Source organism: Prenolepis imparis, unplaced genomic scaffold (genome assembly GCF_030444845.1).
Source record: "Prenolepis imparis isolate NDT839.2.m4 unplaced genomic scaffold, iyPreImpa1.0 SCAF_10, whole genome shotgun sequence".
Taxonomy (NCBI): domain Eukaryota; kingdom Metazoa; phylum Arthropoda; class Insecta; order Hymenoptera; family Formicidae; genus Prenolepis; species Prenolepis imparis.
In genome coordinates, this window is record NW_028141168.1 from 1,325,708 (window position 1) to 1,352,107 (window position 26,400).

A 26,400-nucleotide genomic window follows, 5' to 3' on the forward strand; every position below is an offset into this window, starting at 1 on the left:
AACAAATCACATATTTTTATTTGCCTAAATTGGATTGGTAAGTATTTTATTTGTAATATTAATTATATTATTGAATATTTTAGGTATTTTAAGAAGCAAAGGTGTCGATGAATGCGACTTCGAAACTGTTATAGATGAGTGAGAGAGGAGGAGAGAAGAAGAGAGAGAATAGTTCGACGCGGGGAACCGACGATACGTATCGCTTGTACATAGCCATTGTCCTTTGCGGAGCTCTCCTCCCATCGCTTCGCCGTGCACCTTGTGTCACGTTACAGCGGAAGGGCTCTTCTCACCGCGCGCAAAAACTCGCGTGAATTGGCCAATCTTTTTAAATTAATTTCTTCCTAATTATAGTAAAGGTAGCAAAATGACTTTTTTATTCGGTTTAACCCGCTATATCTCCGCATGAGTAGGGCAATTGCCTCCGGACACCCTGTATACCAGCACAGTCGATTTACCTGCGGTGAGTAGAGCTACTGAAATTGGCCGACGAATACCGTGAGACCAATCTTAAGAGAGAGTGCATAGTCGGATAATAAAACAAGTACTCACCGCATCGAATGTAGCTTTCTTATTCATACCAAAGTTTTAAAAATCTTATTGTTAGTTTTTAGTTATATTTTCCAAATGGAATGCAATTAATAGTACCGGTTATCTTATTTCAATAAGGATAATTGGTAGAAAAATATTGATATATAAAATTACTTTTTTTGTTTTTTGTCGTAAGTTTTGTTTTTTGTGACAAGAGTATAGGAATTTTATTCTATCGCATTCCAATTGATATAAGCAATAAATATATTACTTTAAGGCTGCGTTCGTTTTGACGCTTTCAGCGCTGTAAGCATCGTTCTGTCTTCGTTGCACATTGAATTTCAAACGAAAATAGAGCGACGCTTTCAGCATTGAAAGCGTCAAAACGAACGCAGCCTAAATTTAATAAATGTTTAAGTCAAATGGTTATTTATAAGAAATCTTATATATATACAGACCACGAGTATTATTTTAATTATATAAGTATTGCATATTACGTATGAGGAATTGTATTCCGATGAGACTGAATAATGTTCAAATGAACTTATTTGTATTTGTGATATAAATTATTAGTGATAAATTATTAAAAAGATTTTTCGCACATCACTGCTAATAATTAAAAGAATCTCATTCAGAAGAAAATAACATTTTATATTTACACGCATATATATATTATGCATGTATATATATATATGTATGTGTAAAAGCCACACTCATCTTGTCATGTAATGTGTTGCAGGGACTATCCGTTATGTATATTCCACTGAATTATATACTATACTGGAATGCTCACTCAATGTTAAGCAGCCGATCAATCGAAAGATAAAGAGATAGACAAATGATAGATATGGTGGCAGACATAATATATTATTTATCCTTTTGTCTTTTAGCTCGAATTATAAAAGGTCGCGCTGGTGGCAATTTTCTATCTCTTTTGTCCCGTTTCTTTCCATTTGAGTGAGCATTCCCAGTATAGGTATATATAGTTCAGTGGTATACCTACATATAAGAATCACACATACCGTCAACTGCTTCCATTATTTCTTTCTTTATTATTATTCTCTATATATAGGAAAATATTGGTTGTAAAAAAAGAAATAGAGGAAAAGTGAAGAGAGAGATAGAGTATATAGTAGGCTGTGTATAAAAAGCGAGGTTCGCGAAATTATCGGATTGATAATGATAATTAATGATCCTTATGCTTTTACATTATTCGATAATTAATTTCATTAATTAATCTATATACCCCGTCCCATGAGAGAGAATAATCTCAATTGTCATCTCGTCAAATCGATCTCTATTAGAGAAACTGATATTATGAGAGTAATTCAATATCGATATTGCGAGAGATAAGTATAATATTATAGTGGTGCCTAAATATCGATATATATATATATATATATACTTATTTGGTCTGTGTCACTTTGTCATGTTTTGAATAGAAGCATTACTGTCTTTCTCACTGTCATTATATCATATACGTTTGAAGCATAAGTTACAAAAATAAATCAATTATTATAACTTTACATATAAAGGTAAACTGTATTTGGATAATTCACCTTTTTATATGCAATAATTTTATAATATGTAATCAAATCCGCCAAATACATATGTATATACATATAAATGTACGTACATCTGGATGTACAGACCCGGAATCTGCCTTTGTATATCATACGGCAGATTCCAGAACGTCCTGGAAACTGTCGTAGAACCTAAATTTTTTCCAGGACAGTCCTGGAAAATGCCAAATGTCTTGGAATCTGCTTATACAAAACGTCAAAAGTCCCGGAAACTGCCCCTGGACATACATATGTATTTATATATGTATACATATATATCACACGTCTTTATATAATCGTTCACATAATTATAATTATTATTTAATAATTATAAATAATAAAAATTATAAATTAAGTATTAACAATAATTATAATTATTAAGTATAAAAATAAACATTTACCATTTTCACGAAAAATTCTTCACTTTTTAAATTTTCTTCAAACAGTTGTAGCTCACGCACTGAAGAAATAGTGTCGAAAGTAAATGCTTCTTCATTTATATTATTTTTTATTTATTTGTAACGTGGTCTGCTTTATTTTCTAATCTATTGAGTCTTCTGTCGATGTATGTTACTTCAACTAAGATGCGATTAACTTTTCTCAAAATTTCCTTCAACACTAAAAATTAAAATATCATGAATTATATTTTAAAATATTGTATTTAAAAAAGTCATTACTAATATATTTAACCTTTCTGAGATTGATCTTCATTATTTTTATTTAGATGTGTTGTTAACTCTCCGTTATATTCATTGATGGAATAAACATTATTGATAAAACCTTCTTCATGTTTATTTCCTAACTCTTTTTTTATGTTTAGCAATCATTTCCGTTTCTTGTTGAATTATCTTCCGTTTTTTATTTTCAATTTGAACTGATTTTTCGGATGCAATGATCGGATGTTCATAGGTCGTCAAAATCTGTGCAGGCTTTTCCGAACGAAACAATTGTTGTGATTGTCCAGAAAATTCCTTCGGATCTGGTAAAGGAGACAGTAAGCCATAATCCACTTCTCTACTGGAAGATTCATCATCAGACGTAAAATTTTTTGCAGTAGCTCTGTCATGTCGTGTTTGTTTTATATTTTCTTCATCCTCAATATTTATGTCGGATATAATATTTTCGGCCATCCTTAACTTTTCTTGGCTTCGTTCAAAAGTATCTGAATATAATTGACAATTATAAATATTGTACAAAACATAGATAGACAATCAAGAGTAGTGAGAATTATATGTCGACAGCTTGATGTTAAAAGAAAATATCTTAAGTTTTTAATAAGTGTAATTAATTCTTCTTTCTTTTACACAATATCAGTCCAATGAATCGGTCCAATGAAGTCAAAGTAACTTTTAATTTCATTTATTACGTATCGGCTATTGATATAAATTCTTGTTTACATTATTTTGACTTTATTTATTGGATCGATATTGCCAAGAAGAAAAAAAATTAATTTCTTTTTTAACATAAAAAAGAAGGAAAGACGGGTTTTAATAAATAATTGTAGATATATACTTGCTGAAGCAAAAATGCGTAGAACATCATACATCGCCCAGCTAGCTTTTATATCTTTTAAATCTGGTATTTCCTTATTCTGTATAGCCTTATTCAGCCTCTTTTTCACATTGTAATTCGGATAGAAGCAAACCCGTTGCTTTTTGTCGTCGGATATCCGCAACCAGTTATTAGGGACTAGTGCTAGCCCATCATCGAATTGAATTACGTAGAAATTTTCTGTAAACTACCAAGAAAATATATGTATAATGATAAATTAATTTATTGACAATAAATATTATAGTCATGTGCATTTCTATATTTACCTATAAGGAAGATTCTTTTCTTATTTTTTCATAAGAAAATTGCTCGCACCTCGATTCGGTCATATCCAAGTGGATAGAAGAAGTATTGAAAACCACGATGTAAAATGTTTAAAACAAAGAACACATAACCAATAAAAATTAATCACGGTTTATTATATACAATTTTATAAATAGTGACATGCAATATCGCGTATACATAAACCAGTTTAGTTAATTTTATATAATTTTATACCTTTCTACAAAATCTTGAGTGTTGACGAGACGAATAGAAAGCACAGACGAGTGTGGATGAGTATGGACAAGTATCATAGTGTAGTTACAAATATGCAAATCTTCTTGGTTACGTTTATATATAACTTATTCCTTTATTGCCACTTGACGATGAGTGATGCAGACTAATAACCAGCACACATAAATTGCACATTAGTCGGACGAAAGCAACGAAGTTAGCCATAATCGTGAGTCATTCGATAACGAGTAACGAAATATCGATTTATTGAAACCAAAATGTTGCCAATCATGAACAATGAACAATGCAGCGTACAGAACCATCATCGATTATGCGTCTATATATATGTGTGTGTGTGTGTGTGTGTGTGTAAATTTATAATGACGGTTTTATTGCGAATATAATTAAATATTAAACTGCACGGTAAGATTTTCAATATAAATTAGTATAATTATGTGCTATTAATTTAAATTAATATACATACTTATTGCACATTAATATGTCAATTTTTCAGAACTGACCATTTAACCGAAAGATATTGCAATACGAAACTATATCGCTTTATAAAACAACAATTGGCCAAAGCGGAATGGAGAAACTATGTAAAGCTACCTTCCGAAGAGCAGCTTTATGAAAGGCTTGCTACTATTATAGCAAAATGGTTTAAACCCGAAGAAAATGTCCTTTATGAAAACGTGCAACCATCGTTAGATGATATTACACTACAAGTACGAAACTACCTCAGACAAAAACATTCGAATCATACAATATTTTCGACCTCGGCTGAAACTTTTTCCTCTTGGAGAAACAACAATCTTGAATATAATCATTGGAACGAAATAGAAGGAACGCAAATTATGAAGACACTTTGTGAATATACAGGGTATTTGAAAAGAATGGGACCCCCCTATGATCTCCAGAAATACGCACTTTCACGGAAAATGACCCCAACAAAAGTTGTAGGGATCATCAAAAACTATCTTTTGGTGATCTTGAACTTGACCTTGAACTTGACCTTAAGGGTCAATTGAAGGTCAACTTTGATTTTTTAAATAGAAACCCCCTTTTTTGACCCCGGATTTTAAAAAGGCGGGAAATTTTACGTTCAGATATGTTGTCATATCGGTGGTCAAAGTGACCCCTAGGGATCATTTGGAGGTCAAATTATTAACAGTCACACAATATGCAACGGAGGGTGGTATCGAGTGAAATGACCCAAACAAAAGTTGTAGGGATTATAAAGGACTATCTTTTGGTGACCCTCAAGGTCAAGTTCAAGGTCAAGTTCAAGGTCACAAAAATAGTCCTTTATAATCCCTACAACTTTTGTTCGCGTCATTTCACTCGATACCACCCTTCGTTGCATATTGTGTGACTGTCAATAATTTGACCTCCAAATGACCCCTAGGGGTCACTTTGACCAACGATATGACAACATATCTGAATAGGGATGCCACAAGACGAGACAAGACGAGATTCTGGACAATCTCGTCCTTGTCTCGAAAAAATCTTGAAATGTATATTCTTGTCTTGATCTCGAACTCGAGAATCTCGTCTCGTCTTGAAATTCTCGAAATTTCTCGAAAACTAAAATGCCATTTGCAAAAGAAATTGTTTTATGTAGGATCTGAAAGATCCGACTCTTTTTGTTTAAACGGACTCTCTAAGATAGCGATACTTTTTAAGATAGCGGCGTAATTTCATCAATTGGCGTATAGCGATAGCGGCATAATTTCACTGATCGGCGTTCACTTAGATCCGATGACAGAAGCCGCACCGCAAGCCGGTTAGCCGGCGGAAACGGCGGCGAAGGTTTTGAAAATAAGCGTATATAAGCATGTGGCATGTACACGCCATGAGTCGCAGAAGATTCGCCCGCACGATATATTATAGATTCTAGCACTCGTTAAATTCAGAATCGAACTACAGCATCACATAAAATCGGCGTTGTGTTTCGTAAGGCCAAACGTCAGCAGACTACGGAGCTTTACTGAATTTTTAAAATGTCTACAAAAAGAAAAAGGAGCGTAGAAAATGAACCAGATATCAGTGATAATAGACGTAAACGAAGTGACAAGTAATTGTAGTGAAAAACAAGAAATTAACGAAATCAGTAAAAAAAAATACAACCTTAAAAGTTAAAAGTTATTTTGACATCAAGATTATAAAAGATGCAAAAGTTGGAGTCTGCAAGTTGTGTAAAACTCAAAAGAAGGCAATAAAAATGACAAACTCTAATACAACTGGTCTTAAGAGACATCTGCAAAGGAATCATGCAAAGATTTATGAAACCATATTCGGAAATTCCAACTCTCCAGGAGTATCTTCGAAACAATTATCTATTCATGATACGTTTAAGCAGGTATGTTTTTGTAGTGTTACATTACAAAAGATAGAGAATAATTAATTGAGTATATACAGAGTCGTAATTTAGAGGTGAAAAAAATTGATACAATGAAAACCTGACGAATTTACGCATTAATTTTGGATAATAATATTCTCACAAATATATATAAAATACATATTTATCCAATCAACAATACATACACACACACACACACACACATATATACAATATAATCTTTTTTAAATAATTAATTTTATCTTTCATTTAAATTTAAAAAAACTGAATAATAAATATATGCTTTATATAAATATGAAATACGATTATTAATTATTTTATTTTTACTAACTGATGACCGATAATTTAATTCATTTTTTATTTTTTTTATTACAGTGCCAATTATAACAAATCAGATCTATTTAGATCGCAAGATTGTGAAATGGATAGCAATGAAGTATCTGCCTTTTAACTTTTTCGATGATCAAGAAACGCAAGAATTTTTTACACTTCTCAATCTTAAAATTAATATGCCAAAGCGTACCACGATGCGTGCAAAAGTTGTACAAGTCTTTACAGATATACAAAAATCTGTAATTGACACCTTGATGTAAAACAAATCTAAAATATCATTCACATTAGATGGTTGGACATCTGTTGCAGGAAAATCATATTATGGGATAACTGCACATTTTATCAATGATGATTGGAAATTGATTTCCGTTGCTTTAGATTTCGTCGCTTCGAATGGTCGCCACACAGGAAAAGATATCGCAGAAATATTTCTTGCATGTTTAAAAGATAAAGGCATTTTAGAAAAAATTTAGGGCATAACGTTAGATAATGCTGCGTCAAATTCTACATTCATTGAACAATTCGGAAAACTTATGATAAACAATTCACTAGTTTTTGATGTTGAAAACCAACATTTTCGCTGCTTTGCGCACATTTTAAATTTAGCTGTGCAGGATTCTTTAAAGAAATTAGTCAGTGAAGAGACGCGCGAAGATGAAATAGATAATGACGACGATTATGAATCTGTTAAAACATCAGTTCTTAAATTAAGAAGCATTTTTATAAAATTAAAAAGATCGGAACAACTTCGCAATAAATTAAAAAGTAGTTGTTACATAACAAACACGAAGTACTTATCGCCGATAATTGACATAGCAACGCGTTGGAATTCAACATACGACATGATCGAATGTGGATTATCAATGCGTTCAGCTCTGAATGCACTTTGTAGCACTAGTAATGATAGGAACATTGAACGTTTTCTGTTAACAGACGATGAATGGTACTTATTAAAACAGATTAGCGTATTTTTAAAAAATTTTAAATTAGTTTCCACTCTTCTTGGAGGAGACAAGTATGCTACTTTGCCGCTAGTCATAGTAGCATTTAATATGCTACTAGATAAAATAGAAGATATGATGCAATTATTAAATCATAAAGAAGACAGATGTGGAACCGATGAAAATTTGCTTTTGGCATTTCAAGCAGCAAGGGATAAATTAATTAAATATTATAATAAGACAAATTGGATTTATTGCATTGTATTACTCTTAAATCTTAGACATAAATTAGAAACATTTAATTTAACTAATTGGGGAAAAGAGTTGCTAAGTCAATCGTTGGAAAAATTCAAAAAAATATATAAAGAAAATTACTTTAAAATATCTTCCGAACAAAGTTATTCTCCAGATTTAACCAATGCAACATTTAATTCTGATCCAGATACAATTGATATACATTCACTGTATGAGAACAATTCAGCTTCAAATGACAATGATTGGAATAAAGAAATTAATGAATATTTGAATTGTAAAAGAGCAGATAAAAATTAAAATATTTTAGAATGGTGGTCAAAGCACACCCATGTGTATCCATGTCTATCTGAAATGCAAAAGACTTTTTGAGTATTTGCGCAACATCCGTTCCATCAGAGAGATTATTCTCTGTAGCAGGGCTAATTATAACTAAACAAAGAAATAGATTATGCGAGGAATCGGCGAGATATCTACTTTGTTTAAATTCATGGGCTACATGTTTAATTTCTAAAATCTTATTTGGCGAATAGCGAATACTTCTTCGTGCGTTAAACCAAAGCTGTTTTACTGATCTATTTTATCTTTTTGCTGCGTTAAATACCTATAATTAGTGCAATAATGTGATTTATTAATATGAAAGAGTGACTTATTTATTATTCTAAGAAAAAAATTGTTTATATATTTATTAAAATGTGACCAAAAATCTTCAGAAATGACATACCACAAGCAAAAGAGAAAAAAAAAGTTAAATTTTGTCGGGGACAGTGTTATACAGGGTGTAACTAAACAAACGTATACGAAGCACACCATCAGGTGCAGGACAACAAACTAAATCGAAAAATCCTGAGCCATTTTTTATCTAGGCTTTATTTTTTACGCTATAAATTGTTAAAGTTTGCCAATCAGCGCGTGGCAACGGAAGGCAGCGTAGGCGCCGCCTACTGGGTGGGGAGCGCGGGATCGGAGAGTAGCGAGACAAAGTGGGGCGAAGCGAATGTAGCATGTCTCTGCTCTTTTTTGTACGTTTTGCGTAGCTCTTAAAATTTGATTATTCTCGATACTCTCGGCAGTGTGGAATATTTAATTTTTCCATCTCGTTAGCTGTCTCCATATTTGTTTAGAAATACTTTTTCTTTGAAGAGAAAAGTCACATGAGTTGTAGTCCGGAGATCGAGCAGGCCACGGACTAGTATTGAATCCTTCCCATCCTTGAGGAAAATTTTTATCGAAGTAATGGCGGATGATACTTTTGAATAAGATTCATTGAAATTAATTTATTAAAAGTGGTTCCGATAATTGGACTTAAATATTAAATTTATTTTAAGCGCAAAGTATGTTTTGTTTTTAACATATTTAACAAAAAAAAACTTTCTTGATGTATGAAAACATTATAATACATATGTATGTAGTAATGACTACTTTTATTAAGATTTTTAGTCTTGATGTGTGAACATGATATAAAAATTAAGCCCTGAGAGTAGAATACAGTATTGAAACTGAGATAGCGATCTTCACAATTTTGATAGATTCTATTAAACTACGCAATAAAATAATAAATATAAACATTTGTATAATAATAAAATAAAAATAAATAATAATATAAATATAATAATAATAAAATAAGAGTAAAGATATATTATACATATTAAAAATAAATATTTTTATAATAAAAATAATTCTTACGTGCAGAATGGGTAAGTGCGTCATCGTGCATGAATATCGTAGCTCATCTATTTAATGTTACCTCTTCTTTGAGAATTTTCGTCTTTTTCCACGACTCTTACCGGGAACACGTTCCCGAATAAAGTACCTGTTTAACCTAACTAATGTTAGTTATTTCGGCGAGTACCCTCAGAGAACCGATTCCACGCCTATCCCTTTAGCCATTCCTGTCATAGCCACGTTTCAACTACGTGTCTCACAAGAAAATTATTCTCTGCCGGAACTAACAAATCTGGCAGATCATTTTGTAAGAAATCGAGACTACTTTTGAGAGTTCAAGGGTGATAATATAAAAAGTTCGATCTAGATTTCCTTTCAATAAGTTTATATTAATAGGAAAAATAATTCAATAAGAACAATACTAGTAATAAAAGTAAACAGTAATATAACGATTACACATTATTTTTCTAGAGAGAAAATGTTTATTGCATTGATTAAATAAAAAAATAATTCAAATCGATAGACAGACGAAAGATAATAAAAAAAGTTACATTAGAGAAATGATTAAAAAGAAAACAATAAAAATAGTTTCAATTTAATTAATTTAAATTACAATTAAATTTTAATTTTATTTCAGTTTAAAATACCTACTTACGATTTGATTTCTCGGCAATCCATACCAAATATTTACGGAATTCGATGTTGAAAAGATCTCTCTCGAGTAAGAAATAGATTTCCAAATGGCTGCAGTAATGATAATGATAAGAGAATGTGGATATTAAACATTCCTAAAATGTTTCTTGTAAATGTACATTTATCGACATACAAAATTCGACTTCTATAATTTGGTTTTTACTAGATTTAAATAATATTCAGCGAAAATCACGCGAGGTTGATAATATCGTGGAACTAAATGTTGTACTTTTGTATAATAATACGAATGCTGCTCATTTTCTTTAAGCATTCAGTAAACATTCATATACGATATACTAAACTGACGAGCAATACGAGGGTTGTCTGAAAAGTTTCCGACCTCAACATGAAGATGGCAGCACTCGTAAACAAAAGTTGGGGAATGTGTTTGCGCATGCTTTGAAAGGTACTCACCAAAATTTCAGCCATTTTGGACGCGCAGTTGTTGTTTGACAATCATTTGAGTGAGTCGATGTGAGTGTTTTTGTGAAAATGGAAAAAAATCGAGTATCGAGCTGTCATTAAATATTTGTTTTTGAAAGGCAATACGCCTATGCAAATTAAAGACGAGTTGGACGCTGTATACGGGGACTCTGCACCATCATTTACCACCGTGAAATTTTGGGCTGCTGAATTTAAACGTGGCCGTACCAGCTTGGGTGACGATGAACGTTCGGGACGTCCAAAAACTGCAACCACTGACGATAATATCGCTCAAGTTCCCCAAATGGTGCTAGACAACCGTCGAATTAAAGTTAGAGAGATAGCAGAGGCTATGAACATGTCCAAAGAACGTGTTTGTCACATATTGAATCAAGATTTAGGCATGAGAAAGCTGTCCGCGCATTGGGTGCCGCGTTTGCTCACTTTGGACCAAAAACGTGTTCGAATGAACATTTCCAACACTCTGTTGGCGCAGTTTAGGCGCAATAAATCAGAGTTTTGGCGCCGATTAATTACTGTAGATGAAACTTGGATACACCATTATACTCCAGAAACAAAAACACAGTCAAAACAGTGGACTGCGAAGGGGGAATCGGCTCCAAAAAAAGCAAAGGTTGTTCCTTCGGCTGGGAAAGTGATGGCAACTGTTTTCTGGAATAGTCATGGAGTTATCTTAATCGATTATCTTCAAAAAGGAAAAACCATTACAGGAGCATACTACGCATCAGTACTTGACAAGCTGAAGGCAGAAATTGCGGAAAAACGGCCACATTTGCAGAAAAAAAAAATTTTGTTTCACCAAGACAATGCGCCGTCTCACACCTCAGCGGTTGCCATGGCGAAAATCCACGAATTACGGTTTGAACTGCTTGACCACCCTCCTTACTCAGCAGATCTAGCCCCAAGCGACTTTTTTTTGTTCCCTAAGCTAAAAGTTGCGCTCGGAGGACAGAGATTTTCGTCGAATGAGAAGGCCATCACCTTCGTAAACAACTATTTTGCAGAGAAAGACGCCGAGTACTATTTGGACGGGTTGAAGAGATGGGAGCATCGCTGGGAGAAGTGTATAGACTTACAAGGAGACTATGTAGAAAAATAAAAATTAATTTGAAGAAAAAATGTCTTGTATCTTTGTTAGGTCGGAAACTTTTCAGACAACCCTCGTAGATCTTGTATTTAATGTGAGATTATTGCGGAAGACAATTATAATAGCATCTTCCATCACAAGATTGTGTACCTCCATCTCTATTATTCGGTAAAACGCTACCAGTTTCTCGTAGTCATCGAACAGCACCAACTATTACGTTTAAATTTGGATGATGTCAATTCGGATATAAATTAACATTTTCTACTGCAGAGAGAGAGAGAGAGAGAGAGAGAGAGAGAGAGAGAGAGAGAGAGAGAGAGAGAGAGAGAGAGAGAGAGAGAGAGAGAGAGAGAGAGAGAGAGAGAGAGAGAGAGAGAGAGAGAGAGAGAGAGAGAGAGAGAGAGAGAGAGAGAGAGATTGATTGATTGATTGATATTTATTAGCTTTCTCAGCTATTTGTAAAATACAAGTCTAATTTACATTAATTACAATATACTCCTTTAACTCTCGCTTAAACGCTTCCAGTTCTTCGATTCGTCTTATTTCAGCTGGTAAGGCATTGTACATTTTCACTCCCTCATAAAACATACTCTTCTGTGCACTCGTTGTTCTACGAAACTGTACTACAATGTCCCCAGCTTGCCGTGTCTGTCTTTCATTCTCTTTTCCCACTATTGTTAACTTATTTCTTAATTGATCCGGTAACATATTCTTTAAAATCTTAAAGATAAATATACACACATTATAATTCAGCCTCTGTCTTATGGACATAAACTGCAGCGCTTGCAGCATACTCCCCACTTTGGTATATCTATCACATTGCAATATGACCCTCATGGCCCGGTTTTGCGCTTTTTGCAATTCAGTTGTGTTTCTCCCATATCAATTAACAGCGTCGCACAAGACTCAAAGTGAGGCGCTATGATTGACTTATATATAATACATCTAGTGTATGCCGATATGTAGTTACCTATTCTATTTAAAAAACTCACTTTTTTCCCTATTTTCTTTAGCATATAATTATAGTGGTCCTTAAATCTTAACCTATCGTCAATAATTATGCCTAGATATCTCATTCTTTCCACACGCTCTATCTCCGTTCCATCCAAACATTTCAGTGTAATGTTACCTCTCAGTTCTTTTCGTACACTTCGAACTATCATATATTTCGTTTTCCCTGCGTTCATTTTTAACTTATTTGTATTCATCCATCTTTCCACTGTAACAAATGCCATATTCATTTTTCTTTCTAATTCCGCACTACTCCCTCCAGTCACATACACTAGCGTATCGTCTGCAAACATTTTTATACTACATCCCTCCGGACAGACTTTAATTATCGTTTATATATATTATAAATAACAAAGGTCCTAATACAGATCCCTGTGGTACTCCATATTCTGTGGCCAATAATGTAGACCATTCATTGTTAAATCGTGCCTGCTGTGTTCTATTCTTTAAATATGATCTTAACCATTCTAAAGCTGTTCCTCTAATTCCGTATTGATATAATTTCTCTAACAGTCTTTCTCTATCTATCGTTTCAAATGCTCGCTTGAGATCCATGAAAATTACCCCCACCATTTTTGCCTCACTAACTACCAGTTTCCATTCGTCAATGACTGTTTGAATCGCTGTTTCACACGAATACTGTTTTCTAAAACCTGACTGATGTTCTGTTATAATACAGTTATCTTCTAAATACGCCTCAATTTGCTTTTTAACTACTAATTCTAATACTTTCTCGAATATTGGTAACATATTAATAGGCCTAAATTCACTTGCTTTTCTGGCTTTTTCTATTTTTGGAATCGGTATTATCGTAGACGTTTTCCAACCTTCTGGACAGCAACCTTCCCTCAAAGAGTTATTTATTATATCAATAAATTCCTCTTTTATTACATAAAATACTGCTTTAAGTATATCACTAGTTAATCCCTCCTCCGTACCTTTCTTTTTTGGTAGTTCCATAACAATTTTTTGTAAATGCTCTATTCTAATCATCTCAAAATTTTCCATTATTCCCTCGCTTTCAATAACAAAAATAATTCTTTTACCTGGACTTCCTAATTTATCTCTACTTATAGATTTTACTATGTTCTCAATGCTCTGTATATAATATAAATTAAATTTATTAGCTATATTGCACCCTTCAGTATTATCTAATATTTCAAAATCTATATTCTCTATTTTTTTTGTACCCGTTGGTTCGCCCCTTATTATTTCTTTTAAGGTTTTCCACATAGATGTCGGATTTCCCTTGTTATGATCTGTCATATTTTCATAGTATTCTTTTTTCTTTGTCCTGATTAGTTTAACCACTGCATTTCTTTCGATTTTAAACTGTGACCAATTTTCATCCGTGTCATCATACAACGCTTTACTGTACGCCTCATCCCTTTTAGCTGCTGCTTCCCTTATTTCATCCGAAAACCACTTTTTCCCTTCCCATATTTTCGGAATTCTAAATTTTTTTCTAGGTGCTGTAGCATCCAATGCATCTACTATATTATCGACAAGTTTCTTCGCTTTCACACTGACATTCATATCTTGGCTTTTTCCTAATTTATTTTCCACTAATTTAATAAATTCATCTACATTAAACTCTTTAAAATTTCTAGCACTAAATTCTCTGTATTTATTATCAATTTTATTCGCATTAAGATCAACTTTTAACCACGCATGGTTCGTTATTTTAGGTTCATGAATTACTTGCACTTCTATTTTATTATTAGCGTAAATTAAATCTATAATTGTCTTACTATCTTTCGTAATTCTCGTCGGTTTATTTACATATTGTTTCATGCCTAACTTCAACATTGTCGTTTGTAACTTCTTTGTATAAAACGAGTCCAACATAATATCTATATTAAAGTCTCCTATTACTATACATTCTCCCCGTATTATTAATTCTTCTATTATATCCTCCAGAAATCTCACGAACTCACCATGCGATGAACTCGATGAGTGATATATTACCGTTATCACTCCTTTATACAATTTATCTTTCACCTCAATCGCAGCACACCAACAATTCGCTTCTAACTTTTTTACTAATATTATCTCATATTTAATATCGTCCCTTACATATAAAAGAACTCCTCCTGTATTTCTGTTTTCAGCATCACATCTAATCATACTATACCCCGGTACGTTCACTTCACAGTCTTAAATTTCAGCAGTCACTCTGGTTTCTGATAACGCTATGAACGCAGGATTCATTTTCTTCATAATCTGATGCTGTATCTCGTCTTTATGCGCCATCAAACTTTGCGCATTTGTATATAGTATTAATTCCGTTTCCTTCTGTAGTTGCTATTTATCTTCCTTCCATCCGGCCCTCCTCTTCTCCTCCTGTATCGCCCTCTTGAAAGTCGGACATTCCGGATCAAGTGCGCCATGCTCATCATTTATTTTCAAAGAAAAGATGTATAAATTGTATGTTTGAATCTTAAACATACAATTTATACATCTTTTCTTTGTCGCTGTACATTCACTCACCTTGTGATTTCCTGCACATTTGTGACATGTTTCATTATGCGTACAATTCTTTGCAATATGATAACCCCAGCATTTAAAACATCTTTTAATGTTAATGTGATTGAATGCAGGACACTTTCTCCATCCTACATTCAGTTTCCCTTTTCTCAACATTACTTCATGAGTCTCTTCATCTGCTTCAATTATTACACCATCTTTTCCTCTTCTTCCGGACTGATCTTTCTCATTTATTTTCTCTTTAACTATTCTCTTCACTATTCGGATATGAATTTCTTCATTTTTCGCGTCAATTTTGTTCTGCTTCTTAATTGTACCTATTAAATCATCATCATTCAACTCCATTTCTTCCTCGCCAACATTGACAATTTTTATGTTAGGTTTCATCCGCGGTGACTCAGTAACGTTAAAATTCTCGCCCAGCTTGGCTTGTACTGTCGCCTTTAGCTTTTCCATTTCTTCTCCAGTCTCACAGCCGAGAATCACTGTTCCCTTACTTCCTTTTTTTAACTTCGTTATTCCCATAGCCATATTCTTGATATCTACCTTTTCTTTTATCAGTTTTTTAGTTGCTTCACTCTCCTGTTGCACTTTGGGTTTGACAATTATAATATTTTCTTTTTTCTTCTCTTTAACTGCTTCACTATAACATCTTTGAGCTCCTCCTGCCAGTTCACCCGCTACTCCTTGTATAATTCTTCTCAAGTCTTCCAGTTCTTGTTTAATACTTCCAAATTCTTCTCGAACTATTTCCTTAACCATCATTTTAATTTCCTTCTTACATGCTGTTTCGTCTTTTATTTCTTTCACAGTTTTTACAAGCCAATCTATTTTTACTTCAATACTCGATGATCCACTCGCTCCTGATATTCTATTTCCACTGCTTGATGTCGTAAACGAACCCGTAGATCCTGTAGATCCTTGTCTTTCCCTACTGCTCCCCACTGCTGTCGGTGCCTTCTTCATATCTGCTTCATTTTCAATTGTAAATTTCTCAAATGGGCCAGGACACGACACCAGTTCGCGATTTCTATCATAAATTTTATGTTTACTTGCACATCCCGGATGGTAAAACAGCTTAACACAAGACTTGCATGCAACAACCTTATTTTTTATTGCCTTCTTACATGCCGAGCATCGATACTCATCATATTCATCGTTCATATCGATAATTACCGGTCGAAGCTGTTAATACCAGCATAGGCGGTCAATTACCTTTGTCCAAATTCACACGTCAGCGCTTTGTGTCCACCTTTAATGTCTACCTGTCGCGTGAAATCTCGATGCCTCATACAAGAAATATAACTCTCACGCTCACAAATCAGCATATTCCTGTTAGATAACACTCATGTCTATTCCCGGTCTATGCAACTATTACTTCAATACTTTTTCGCCACTCTCCCTCACTATATAACCACTTAAAAGTTATCACTTTTGCAGAGCGATGTTTGACACGTCTTCTCTCAGAGAAAAAGAGAGAGAGAGAGAGCGCAGGTGCAGCCTGTTCTTCACTTGTAAAATATAAACGAATCATATCACAATAATCTTATGTATAATAAAAGCGCATGAGATTATTAAATAGTCTTATAACGTAACAACGAATAGTTGAAATGTTAAAAAAAAAAAAGACCAGATTTATATTTTTTCTTTCTTTAATATTTTTGTTATTTATAAAGAATCTTTGCTAGGGCTTTGTTTTGATACGTATGTATGTATGTTCATCTTTATGTATTGTATGTATGAAAACAAAGCACAAGCGCGAAGGTTCTTATAAACAAAATCTTCTGATCATTTCAATTATTCATTGTTATGCTTTTATAAGTGACCATTTATAAGTGAACGATCTTTTATAAGTGACCATTTAATAATCCTCATCATGCCCGTTTATTACGCACAAGATTATTACGAAATGATTCGTTTGTATTTTATAAACGGAGAACAGGCTGCACCTTCCGCAGTGCAATATGCTAATTTATACCTGAATCGACATCATCCAAGTCCAAATGTAATAGCTGGTGCTGTTCGACGACTACAAGAAACTGGCAATGTTTTACCGAATAATAGAAACGGAGGTCGTCCACGTCAAATACGCAATCTTGTGATGGAAGATGCTGTTATGGCTGTCTTTCGCAATGATCCCACATTAAGTACAAGATCTGTTGCTTGTCAGTTTAATATATCGCATATAAGTGTTTATAGAGTGCTTAAAGAAAATGAGCAGCACCCGTATCTCTATACAAAAGTACAACATTTACTTCCACGAGATTATCCATTTCGTGTGAATTTTGCTGAATATTATTGAAATCAAATGAATTTGAGACCTAATTACGGAAGTCGGATTTTGTATACTGATGAATGTACATTTATGAGAAACGGAATGTTTAATACCCACAATTATCATTACTGGAGCCATGGAAATCCATTTCTCACTAGGTCAAGTTCATTTTAATACCGATATTCCGTAAATGTTTGGTGTGGATTGCTGGGAGATCAAATCGTAAGTATTTTAAGATTATAATTTAATTGAAATTTAAATTAATTGAATTAAAACTATTTTTATTCAGTCCTTTTTAATCTTTTTTTTTCAATGGAACTTGTTTTTTAATATCTCTCTTAAGGCCGGTTATTTAATAATAGTTTAAAATTAGATCGAAGTTGAAACTATGTGCACATGTGTTCTGCGCAAAGTTTAAACTTCGATCTAACAATAAGTTTAAACTATTATTGAAAAACTGGCCCTTAATATCTCTCTCGATTTGACATATCTTTTTTATTTATAATCAATACAATAAACATTTTCTTTATAGAATTCTAATTTGTAATCGTTAATTATACTACTGTTTTGTTACTAATATTGTTCCTATTATTAATATAACTTTATTAATTGAACTTAGATTGGACCTTTTATACTACCAGAACGTTTAAATGCTCAAGAATATCTCAATTTCTTGCGAAATGATCTGCCAGATTTATTAATTCCGGCAGAGAATAATTCGGAAGATGTAGCATTAACTAGACGAGCTATGATATTCATGCATGATGGCGCACCTGCCCATTCTGCACGTAAGAAATTTTTACTATAAAAATGTTTATTGCATACAGTTTAGAAGAATCTATCAAAATTAGTTAAGATTGCTATCTCAGATTCAATATTATAGTCTACCCTTAAAGGTTAATTTTTATATCGTGCTTCATCAACACTAAAAATTTTAATAATAGTATTTATTACATACATGTGTATTGTGTATAATTTGTTTTCATAAAGAAAGTTTTATTAAATATGTTAAAAGTAAAAACATACACTTTGCACTTAGAAGTTAGCATTTAAGTCTAATTATCTATTGAATCACTTTTAGTATTAATATCAATGAATCTTATTCAAAAGTATCGTCCGCCGTTATCTTAATGAAAATTTTCCACAAGGATGGTTTGGAAAAGGTTCAATAACTCCGTGGCCTGCTCGATCTCCGGACTTCAACCCATGTGATTTTTATCTTTGGGGAGCGATTAAAGAAAAAATGATCAGTTTTTAAATAACAACATCGAAACCGCAGACGAAATGGGAGAATTGGTATTCCACACTGTCCAAAGAATTGAACATCATCATATACAAAAAGCTACGCAAGACGTACAAAAAAGAGCAAAAATATGTATCGAAGTGGGAGGAACTCATTTCGAACAATTTCTTTAATTTTAGTTAAATAATTATTTTGTTAACACATAAGAATTATTTTTATTATGAAAATATTTATTTTTATTATAAATTTATTTTTTATTATAAATTTATATTTATTATAAATTAAATATTTATTTTTAAATCTTTATTTTTATTTTATTATTATATTTATATTATTATTTACTTTTCATTTTATTATTATAAATATGTTTAATTTTATTATAATTTATATTATTATTTATTTTTATTTTATTATTATACAAATGTTTATAATTATTATTTTATTGCGTAGTTTAATAGAATCTATCGAAATTGTGAAGATCGCTATCTCAGTTTCAATATTGTATTCTACTTTCAGGGCTTAATTTTTATATCATGTTCACACATCAAGACTAAAAATCTTAATAAAAGTAGTCATTACTACATACATATGTATTATAATGTTTTCATACATCAAGAAAGTTTTTTTTGTTAAATATGTTAAAAATAAAAACATACTTTGCGCTTAAAATAAATTTAATATTTAAGTCCAATTATCGGACCCACTTTTAATATTAATTTCAATGAATTGTCACGTCCGGACAATTAAGATTGTTTGGTCTATTTTGGGTCAAATCATTTAAGAAATTTACCCGGGATTAGATCTTCTTTGTGGGTTTATATTTAATTATTTAATCCTCTGGGCCGAATAAATACCGAATTTTATATGTTTTGCGACGAGGATCAGTTTTGTTTATTGTCTTCCAATGGGGATAGTTGATGTTAAAGTGGATTGGAATTAATTTATATTCTATTTTTTTAGGAGTTGGATTAGATTTGAGAGTATGGAGTTTTAGATAGAGAGGTAAAGGATCTTGAATTTTAATAATAGCTTCCTTAATTTGAAACGTAATCCTCTTAATTTGAACACGTCTGCCTGCTTTTTTGGGCATCTAATAAAAATTGAGAAACATTAGAATTTAAATTAAGACTGTTTAATCATAGTCGCCACACTATTGTCAGCGATTTATGACGATTTTCGCCATGCTCTTCGACAGCGCCAATCTTAGTCAAAATTCAAATTATTATAATATTAATTTTGTTGTTGCCATTCTTATTGACAGCGACAACTTTATTGGAATTCTGATAATTAAAAGGACTACGTCTCTTTCTAGATTAATTTGAATTACTTTTATTAGGTTTTAAACACAAGTTTATATTTTCTGATTAATGACAATTAACTGAGGACTAATGTCAAAAGTCTAAAGACTATCCTCATTATCTCTCTTATTTATACCAAGCGGCAAGAATCCCCGCGCAGGTTCCCGCCCTTGTTTCTTAAAGAATTTTTAAGGTGGGAGGTCATTCTTGTCCACGGTGAAATATAATAGTGAATCAATATTCTTATCAACTGCCCACCTTCATTGACTCGTGCCAATCACTACATGGATCCGTATCGATCCATTTGTTACTCCCCATATTAATTTATTTAATTTTATGTGGACGTCACACCTTCCCCCTTTAAGTCATACATTGTGAAATATTACACAATGTATGAAGTAGTATATAAAAAAAAATTGTTCTATTTCTACGTATATACTACTTCTTTTATAACGTTTTATAAATATTATGTAGAGATTATACAGGTTACATACATAGCTCCTTTGGTATTATTTTATCAATTGTGATCAATGATCACTTATTTCTTTTTTTTTTTTTTTTTTTTTTTTTTACCAACGTCTTACTACTAATAGTTCACTAGTTGTAATTAAGATAGATTTATTTATTAAAAATTCCTCAATACAATCTCTACATTTATGTGCCCAACAACTTATTATTAATAATTCTTTATTACAACTAGCGCAATTAGTTAACCTATTGTCAATATTTCTTCTCATACATATTGAATGTCAATTAATGTATCTTTTAAAGGTTTCGGGTTCACTTAATTCTAAATAACATTCTTCACAAAGACATCGTTTTGGAGACGTCCTTTCTACAAAAACGATTCCATTTTCTTCTCGATTGATAAGGCATAAGCATCTCATTAATGCGCTATATGTTTCCCAGTAGTCCTTAGGACGTACTCCATCTATTGGTCCATAGAATTCATTTAGATGATTCTCCGCTATTTCTTTTGCAGGCCGCATTTCTTAAAAGTATTACATATTATTAATAATCGAGGGTATTATATAATATTATAATCGAGGGTATAGAGAATCATTGCGGATAGGATCATTCTTTCTTTCATTTTCGATAATGGAATTTGGATAATATGTCTGTGCTGTGTTTATGTTTTCTTGTATATGTAATGTTTCTTGATTTATTTTAATTTGATTAGTTGATTCTTTTTCCCTTTCATTTCCTTCTTTTCTTTTCTTATTTTCTTCTTTTTCTTGATTTGATCCTTTTGCCAGATGCAATAATAGATTTGTTATTGAATCCCATAAAGCTCCTATTAAGTGGATTGACCATCCATATATCATATGTAGTGCATAACCATGTATTATTGTATCAATTATTAATTTTATAATCCTGATGCAAAAATATGCTCCAATCATTCCTGCGCTTGCATTTCCAAAAGATATAAATGTTCCCCAAATTCTTCTCCAAGTATTTTCTGTAATTTTTTGTAATGAATTTTCATCCAGCAGATGTGAAAGAGATATTCCTTGCGAAATTATTGGTTCTCCTCTCACTCCTCGGGCCATGATATTTAAGATTCCATTTTTCTCTGCTGGAAACATAATGTGATCTCTTAAATTTTCAAGATCACTATTGCTGTATATTCCGCTTGCCGCCAATGATCCTGGATCATTGTAGTGCCATGTGGGTTTTGTCATTGGTGCTAATGTTAATGGAGGTATACTTAATTCTGGAATTGGGGTTATTTTGTACCACTCATTATTTAAATGGTACATTGGCGGAATTACTCTATTACAGGTAATTTGTACTCCTGTTTTGAAAAGAATGTGTGTACGAGGTGCTAGGAAATATGTTTCATTCCCTTTTAATACTGGTAATTGCTGATAACATTCTTTTTCATGTCGAATTTTTACTTCCACTGCAGTGCATTTTATTATGTGAACAACTTCTCCAGAAATTACCGCCATATATCCAGGTCCCTTCATGATTTGATAAGCAAATTCATCTGGAGAGTGTATGGCTATGCTTAGAGCATTCTTCATTACTTTTCTTTCCATCTCACATCGTTGTTTTAATATGTCTCTGTATAATTCATTTGTGTTCGTATGTGTTTTTCTACATAAACGAATTTTGAGTTTACATATGCAAATATATCTAAATTTTCGACTGATAATCTCCGTTTTGGAATAAAAGTTTCTCCTTCTTTTGTTTCTAAAATTAAAAATTTAGGATGTTCTGTTTTTACTAATATGTATCCGCAAAGATGCTCTTCTCCTGTTTTTGAAAGCGCAAATGTTATATCTTGTGTTGATAATGAATAAATAATTTGAATTTCCTTATTTTCATTATTAATCATTTTTGTTGCATAGCCTTCATATAATATATCATAATGATTAAATTTACAATAATCATTTGGTAATCTGTCCCAGTAAGAATTTTTTCCTTCACTATCGATACAATTACTATCAGAATATTTACATACTGTTCCTGAATTTAGATGTATTTGATTTGTTTCTAAATTTATTGGAGCCTGATAATTATTTAAACTTATTGTTATTATTCCTTGAACAACATTTTGCCATGTTCCATAAGGATCTGAATATTGTGCTCCTGAACATTTTCCGTCTATTGTTAATGATCCCGCAAAAATAATTGGTCTTGATATCGTATAATTTATTTTGAGTCCGTGAATTATATTATTAATATCAATAAAGAATGTTTTAGTTTGATGCATGTTTTTACATTGATCCAACGTTGTTTCAATTATATATTGCGCTTGTGCATTTAATACAGTTGATATATGTGAGTGCATTCCACAATAATATATCGTTCTCAGTACAGAGATTTTACATTGTATTACATTAATTGATTCAAATTTCGACAATTGTAATAATTGGATATATGTTTTCTTGACTTCTGGTTCAATTAATGGTATATTACATTCTTCTACATCAAGTAAAGACATTGTTGTCGTGTTGAGATTAGATGTTCCGCAATCAAAGCCGATGATTCCATTTATTCCTTGTATTAAAATATTCCAGTTTATTATGAACCAGATTATAGTTTTCATCTATTAAATATAAATTAAAATTAATTCTTATGTATACCATATATGCTTATATATATTTATATATATATTCTGTATATATATATTTTTTTTTTTTTTTTTTTTTGAAGATTGAATATGTTGCGCGGTACAAATTCAATCTTTTATTATTTTTTTATCACCTTTGTTTTTCGAATTTTGTTTGGATGTACAATTCTTAATTTTCCTTTATAAAATAACTTGATATTTCCATTAGGCAAGATGTCTGTTATAATATGTGGTCCAGAATATTGATCTCCCAATTTTCCTTTTTTTGGTTCACAAAGAAGAAAAACTTGATCATTTATTTGAAATTCTTCAGGATTAATTTTTTGATCATAATAATGTTTTGATTTAATTTTTGATGCTATTAAGCATTCTCGTGCCAATTCTTGTAAAGTATAAATATTTTTCATTAATTCTTGTAAATAATCATCATATGTTTTTTCTTTATTTATCTCATTATTAAATTCACTAGATGGTTGTCTAGCAATTTTCCCAAATACCAATTCATAAGGTGTATAACCTGTAGATTCATGAGTACTAGTATTGTATGAGAATGTTGCATATTCTAATAATTCATCCCATTCTGTAAATTTATTTACGTATTGTTTTAAATATTCTATTAATACTAAATGTGATCGTTCTAAAGCTCCATTAGCTTGTGGATAAAAGGCTGTAGTTCGATATTGTTTGATTCTAAATTGTTTTGCAAATCTTTTCATTAAATTACTCATAAAATTAGTACCCTGATCAGTTAATATGGCTCTAGGAGCTCCAAATATACAAATAAAATATTTTAATAATGCATCAGCTATACTTACAGTAGTAGTGGATTTTAAAGGTATGGCAAGAGAAAATTTGGTTAGGTGATCTTGAATTGTTAATATATGGGAATGTCCTTTTGAGGTTTGAGGTAGTGGTCCTACTATATCCATGGATACTTTTTCAAACGCAGAATATGGTGTGTCAGTTATTAACATAGGTTGTTTAGTTTTGATTCTGACTAATTTTTTAGTTTGCCAAGGTAAACATTGTCTTATAAAATTTTGAATATCAATTTTAAGATTTTCCCAATAGAAATTTTGTCTGATTCTATTATAAGTTTTTGTAATTCCTTTATGTCCCCCAAAAGTTGAACAATGATTTTCTTCTATAATATTTTTCCTTTTCTCAACTTCTGGAATTTTAACTAACCCATGACAAACTATTATTTTTATTTGAAATCCTTTCATTGCCTCTCTGATATGATTTAAAATTTCTTCCCATTTATAATTATCTATTTCTGGAGTTTTTGATACATTTAGTATTTTAATTGGATTTTCTGTTATTGTTTTTCTTAATTTAATTGATAAATTTTGTAATGTTTCCTTTTCTAACTTTTCTTCAATACTATTTTTACAAATAAAAATAAAATGAAATTTATTTCCTCTTTTAATTATTACAAAATTTCCTAGTTTAGCATTTTTAATTTGTGATACTAAATTTCGACTTTTTAATTCTTTTGACCCATTGTCACATGGTTTTCCATTTGCAGTTAAAAAGTATAAATAATTATCTTTTCTCATAAAAATTTTATCACGACTATTTATTATACTATGTTTTTGTGTTCTTGTAATTATTTGTTTTTCACTTGATTTATCTATTTCATCTATATTCATTTCGTTAAATGTTTCATCAATCTCTTTATCAGAATCATTTTCACTATCTTCTTCTTTTTCTAAATTTTCATACTCCTCCTCATCGTCATCATTGAGATCGTTGTTTGGTTCGTCATTTGATGTTTCCTCAATTCTGTAACTTTCATTTCTTTCATTATTATCCACATTTCCTGTCAAATTTTCAAGTATTTGTAAAAGACTAGATGGTATAGTTATTGATTGATTTATGAAAGTTTCATTATTTGAATTATTTCCTACTTCTGAATTCGAAGTTGCATTAATATCATTATTTTCAATATTATTTTCTGAATTTTCTAATATATTTTCATAAGACAAATATTCTGTTTCGTCTTCATTTATAATTGGACAATTATGTATTTCTGCCTCAATTACATGTTCAGTAAATAATGGTTCTTTTAATTCTTTCCTTGTAAAGGGTATACTTTCTCCTTCTGATTTATTTGTATTACGCGTTTGAATTCCTGAAATTTCTGATTCTAGTTCTTCTGTCATTGTTCCTTGACGTGGTGATACTGGCAAAGATCTTGGATTTGCATTTCTTTGTCTTGCTTCTTCGTCTTCCGGGCATTCCTCAATTTCATCATACAAAGGATAAATTGGATATATATTTGTTGTAGGATTTCGTGATAAAGCATCAGCATTGGCGTTAATTTTTCCTGGTTTATAAATTATTTCATAATCATACTCTGCTAATTTAATTCTCCATCTTGCTAATCGTGAAGTTGGATCTTTTAATTTATGAAGCCAGGTTAGTGGTTTATGATCCGTTATTAAAATAAATTTATTTCCATAAATATATGGACGGAAATGTTGTACAGCATAAACTATCGCTAATAATTCTTTTTCTATCGTTGAATAATTTTTCTCAGCGTCGTTTAATACTCGCGAAGCATAGCTTATTGGATGATCTTTCCCAATTTGTCCTTGACTTAAAATTGCACCGATTGCTGTTCCTGATGCGTCTGTTGTTAAAAGAAATGGTTTCGTAAAATCCGGGTATTGTAATATTGGTTCCTCACAAAGTGCATTTTTTAATGTATCAAACGCGTTTTGCTCTTTATCTTCCCATTTAAATTCAACTTCCTTTTTTAATAAATTAGTTAATGGTTTAGCTATCCTTGAAAACCCTTTCAAAAATCTACGATAATATCCCGCCAGTCCTAGAAATTGTTTCACATTTTTCGGGTTTTTAGGTTTTGGAAAATTTTCTACTGCTTCAATCTTTTTAGGATCTGGCCGAACTCCATCTTCTCCTATTATATGTCCCAAATATGTAACTTCTTTTCTCAAAAATTCACACTTATCTGGTTGCAATTTCAAATTTGCTTCCCGTAATCTTGCAATTAATTTTTCAAATTTAATTTCGTGTTCTGTAAGTGAACTAGCATATAATACGATATCATCTAGGTACACAAAAA

General features: G+C 31.7%; 1 protein-coding gene, 1 long non-coding RNA gene and 1 pseudogene across 3 annotated transcripts in view; 1 reads left to right on the forward strand and 2 right to left on the reverse strand.

Annotated features, from left to right (window-relative positions):
- The window catches only part of LOC145941602 (uncharacterized), a 296,529-nt gene that overhangs the window by 61,645 nt on the left and 208,484 nt on the right, over positions 1 to 26,400 (reverse strand). The window lies entirely within an intron of this gene.
- On the reverse strand, positions 1,951 to 5,260 carry LOC145942089 (uncharacterized; annotated as a pseudogene).
- On the forward strand, positions 5,995 to 8,201 carry LOC145942077 (uncharacterized). The gene is made up of 2 exons (XR_014426303.1): positions 5,995 to 6,501; positions 6,877 to 8,201. It is a non-coding gene; the product is annotated as an uncharacterized LOC145942077 (long non-coding RNA).